The sequence below is a fragment of the Salvelinus sp. IW2-2015 genome, linkage group LG8, assembly GCF_002910315.2.
Source record: "Salvelinus sp. IW2-2015 linkage group LG8, ASM291031v2, whole genome shotgun sequence".
Lineage (NCBI taxonomy): Eukaryota > Metazoa > Chordata > Actinopteri > Salmoniformes > Salmonidae > Salvelinus > Salvelinus sp. IW2-2015.
Genome location: NC_036848.1, coordinates 41698246 through 41703470, shown reverse-complemented (window position 1 = coordinate 41703470; position 5225 = coordinate 41698246).

Genomic DNA, 5225 nt, shown 5'->3' with positions numbered 1-5225 from the left:
CGCTACGGTCACAAGACGCAAGGCCTCCTAATTGTCAAGCAAACAGCTGGAGGCAGGGCTTTCTCCTATGGAGCTCCATTTTTATGGAATAGTCTGCCTACCCATGTGAGAGACGCAGACTCAGTCTCAACCTTTAAGTCTTTACTGAAGACTCATCTCTTCAGTAGGTCATATGATTGAGTGTAGTCTGGCCCAGGAGTGTGAAGTGAACGGAAGGCTCTGGAGCAACGAACTGCCCTTGCTGTCTCTGCCTGGGATTCTGGGATTCTGGATTCTCTGCCTCTAACCCTATTACAGGGATGAGTCACTGGCTTACTGGTGCTCTTTCACGCGTCCCTAGGAGGGGTGCGTCACTTGAGTGGGTTGAGTCGCTGACGTGGTCTTCCTGTCTGGGTTGGCGCCCCCCTTGGGTTGTGCCGTGGCGGAGATCTTTGTGGGCTATACTCGGCCTTGTCTCAGGATGGTAAGTTGGTGGTTGAAGGTATCCTTCTAGTGGTGTGGGGGCTGTGCTTTGGCAAAGTGGGTGGGGTTATATCCTGCCTGTTTGGCCCTGTCCGGGGGTATCATCAGATGGGGCCACAGTGTCTCCTGACCCCTCCTGTCTCAGCCTCCAGTATTTATGCTGCAGTAGTTTATGTGTCGGGGGGCTAGGGTCAGTCTGTTGTATCTGGAGTATTTCTCCTGTCTTATCCGGTGTCCTGTGTGAATTTAAGTATGCTCTCTCTAATTCTCTCTTTCTCTCTTTCTTTCTTTCTCTCTCTCGGAGGACCTGAGCCCTAGGTCCATGCCTCAGGAATACCTGGCATGATGACTCCTTGCTGTCCCCAGTCCACCTGGCCGTGCTGCTGCTCCAGTTTCAACTGTTCTGCCCGCGGCTATGGTACCCTGACCTGTTCACCGGACGTGCTACCTGTCCCAGACCTGCTGTTTTCAACTCTCTAGAGACAGCAGGAGCGGTAGAGATACTCTCAATGATCGGCTATGAAAAGCCAACTGACATTTACTCCTGAGGAGCTGACTTGTTGCACCCTCGACAACTACTGTGATTATTATTATTTGACCATGCTGGTCATTTATGAACATTTGAACATCTTGGCAATGTTCTGTTATAATCTCCACCGACACAGCCAGAAGAGGACTGGCCACCCCTCATAGCCTGGTTCCTAGGTTTCTTCCTATCTTTTGGCCTTTCTAGGAAGTTTTTCCTAGCCACCGTGCTTCTACACCTGCATTGCTGGCTGTTTGGGGTTTTAGGCTGGGTTTCTGTACAGCACTTTGATATATCAGCTGATGTAAGAAGGGCTATATAAATACATTTGATTTGATTTGATTTGAAATTGGATGATAAAGTCAATCTCGTGTAAAACGGATTTTGGAACCTCAGTGCGTCCCGAGTAATTTTGTAAAAAATATATATTTCACCTTTATTTAACCAGGTAGGCCAGTTGGGAACAAGTTCTCATTTACAACTGTGACCTGGCCAAGAAAAAGCAAAGCAGTGCGACACAAACAACAACACAGAGTTACACATGGAATAAACAAACGTACAGTCAATAACACAATAGAAAAGTCTATATACAGTGTGTACAAATTAAGTAAGATTAGGGAGGTAAGGCAATAAATAGGCCGTAGTGGCGAAGTAATTACACTTTAGCAAATAAACACTGGAGTGATAGATGTGCAGAAGATGAATGTGCAAGTAGAGATACTGGGGTGCAAAGGAGAAGAAAAAAAAATAACAATAAGAGGATGAGGTAGTTGGATGGGCTATTTACAGATGGGCTATGTACAGGTGCAATGGTCTGTAAGCTGCTCTGATAGCTGGTGCTTAAAGTTAGTGAGGGAGCTATGAGTCTCCTCTTCAGTGATTTTTGCAATTCATTCCAGTCATTGGCAGCAGAGAACTGGAAGGAAAGGCGGCCAAAGGGGGAATTGACTTTGGGGGTGACCATTGAAATATACCAGCTGGAGTGTGTGCTATAGGTGGGTGCTGCTATGGTGAACTGTGAGCTGAGATAAGGCAGGGCTTTACCTAGCAAAGACTTATAGATGACCTGGAACCAGTGGGTTTGGCGATGAATATGAAGCGAGGGCCAGCTAACGAGAGCATACAGGTCGCAGTGGTGGGTAGTATATGGGGCTTTGGTGACGAAATGGATGGTACTGTGATAGACTGCATCCAATTTGCTGAGTAGAGTGTTGGAGGCTATTTTGTAAATGACATCGCCGAAGTCAAGGATCGGTAGGATAGTCAGTTTTACGAGGGTATGTTTGGCAGCATGAGTGAAGGAGGCTTTGTTGCGAAATAGGAAGCCGATTCTAGATTTCATTTTGTATTGGAGATGCTTAATATGAGTCTGGAAGGAGAGTTTACAGTCTAACCAGACACCTAGGTATTTGTAGTTGTCCACGTATTCTAGGTCAGAACCGTCCAGAGTAGTGATGCTAGGCGGGCGGGCAGGTGCGGGCAGCGATCGGTTGAAGAGCATGCATTTAGTTTTACTTGCATTTAAGAACAGTTGGAGGCCATGGAAGGAGTGTTGTATGGCATTGAAGCTCATCTGGAAGTTAGTTAACACAGTGTCCAAAGAATGGACAAACAYAATGGTGTCGTCTGCGTAGAGGTGGATCAGAGAATCACCAGCCGCAAGAGCGACATCATTGATGTATACAGAGAAAAGAGTTGGCCCAAGGWTTGAACCCTGTGGCACCCCCATAGAGACTGCCAGAGGTCCAGACAACAGGCCCTCCGATTTGACACACTGAACTCTGTCTGAGAAGTAGTTGGTGAACCAGGCGAGGAAGTCATTTGAGAAACCAAGGCTGTTGAGTCTGCCGATAAGAATGCGGTGATTGACAGAGTCGAAAGTCTTGGCCAGGTCGATGAATATGGCTGCACAGTATTGTCTTTTGTCGATGGCGGTTATGATATCGTTTAGGACCTTGAGCGTCGCTGAGGTGCACCCATGACCAGCTCGGTAACCAGATTGCATAGTGGAGAAGGTATGGTGGGATTCGAAATGGTCGGTGATCTGTTTGTTAACTTGGCTTTCAAAGACCTTAGAAAGGCAGGGTAGGATAGATATAGGTCTGTAACAGTTTGGGTCTGGAGTGTCTCCCCCTTTGAAGAGGCAGCTTTCCAATCTTTGGGGATCTCAGACGATAAGAAAGAGAGGTTGAACAGGCTAGTAATAGGGGTTGCAACAATTGCGGCGTATCATTTTAGAAAGAGAGGGTCCAGATTGTCTAGTCTAGCTGATTTGTAGGGGTCCAGATTTTGCAGCTCTTTCAGAACATCAGCTATCTCGATTTGGGTGAAGGAGAAATGGGGGAGGCTTGGGCAAGTTGCTGTGGGGGGTGCAGAGCTGTTGACCAGGGTAGGGGTAGCCAGGTGGAAAGCATGGCCAGCCGTAGAAAATGCTTATTGAAATTCTCGATTATCGTAGATTTATCGGTGGTGACAGTGTTTCCTAGCCTCAGTGCAGTGGGCAGCTGGTAGGAGGTGCTCTTATTCTCCATGGACTTTACAGTGTCCCAGAACTTTTTGGAGTTTGGGCTACAGGATGCAAATTTCTGTTTGAAAAAGCTAGCCTTTGCTTTCGTAACTGCCTGTGTATATTGGTTCCTAACTTCCCTGAAAAGTTGCTTTATTGCGGTGGCTATTTGATGCTAATGCAGTACGCCACAGGATGTTTTTGTGTTGGTCAAGGGCAGTCAGGTCTGGAGTGAACCAAGGGCTATATCTGTTCCTGGTTCTACATTTTTTGAATGGGGCATGCTTATTTAAGATGGTGAGGAAAGCACTTTTAAAGAATAACCAGGCATCCTCTACTGACGGAATGAGGTCAATAACTTTCCAGGATACTCGGGCCAGGTCGATTAGAAAGGCCAGCTCGCTGTAGTGTTTTAGGGAGCGTTTGACTGTGATGAAGGGTGGTCGTTTGACCGCGGACCCATTACGGATGCAGGCAATGAGGCAGTGATCGCTGAGATCCTGGTTGAAGACAGCAGAGGTGTATTTAGAGGGRAGGTTGTTCAGGATGATATCTATGAGGGTGCCCAAGTTTACGGATTTGGGYTTGTACCTGGTAGGTTCCATGATAATTTGGGTGAGATTGAGGGCATCTAGCTTAGATTGTAGGACGGCCGGGTGTTAAGCATATCCCAGTTTAGGTCACCTATCAGTAAAACTCTGAAGATAAATGTGGGGCAATTAATTCACATATTGTCACGTCCTGACCATAGTGCTTATGTGTTTTGCTTGTTTTAGTGTTGGTCAGGACGTGAGCTGGGTTGGCATTCTATGTTGTGTGTCTAGTTTGTCCGTTTCTGTGTTCGGCCTAATATGGTTCTCAATCAGAGGAAGCTGTCAATCGTTGTCCCTGATTGAGAATCATATATAGGTGGCTTGTTTTGTGTTGGGATTTTGTGGGTGGTTGTTTCCTGTGTCAGTGTTTGTGCCACACGGGACTGTGACGGTTAGTTCGTTTGTTATTTTGTATAGTGTCTTGTCTTCGTGTATATTAAATCATGGAAACTTACCACGCTGCACATTGGTCCTCCGATCTTTCTCGCCTCTCCTCGTCCGAGGAGGAGGAAGAGCTAGACTGCCGTTACACATATGGTGTCCAGGGCACAGCTGGGGGCTGAGGGGGGTCTGTAACAAGCGGCAACAGTGAGAGACTTATTTCTGGAAAGGTGGATTTTTAAAAGTAGAAGCTCGAACTGTTTGGGCACAGACTTGGATAGCATGACAGAACTCTGCAGGCTGTCTCTGCAGTAGATTGCAACTCCACCCCCTTTGGCAGTTCTATCTTGGCGGACAATTTTATAGTTGYGGATGGAAATTTCAGAATTGTTGGTGTTCTTCCTAAGCCAGGATTCAGCCACGGCTAGGACATCAGGGTTGGCGGAGTGTGCCAAAGCAGTAAATAAAACAAACTTACGGAGGTGGCTTCTGATGTTAACATGCATGAAACCAAGGCTCTTACGGTTACAGAAGTCAACAAATGATAGCGCCTGGGGAGTGGGAATGGAACTGGAGGCTACAGGGCCTGGGTTAACCTCTACATCACCAGAGGAACGGAGGAGGAGTAGGATAAGGGTATGGCTAAAGGCTATAAGAACTGGTCGTCTAGTGCGTTGGGGACAGAGAATAAAAGGAGCAGATTTCTGGGCGTGGTAGAATAGATTCACATCATAATGTACAGACAAGGGTATGGTAG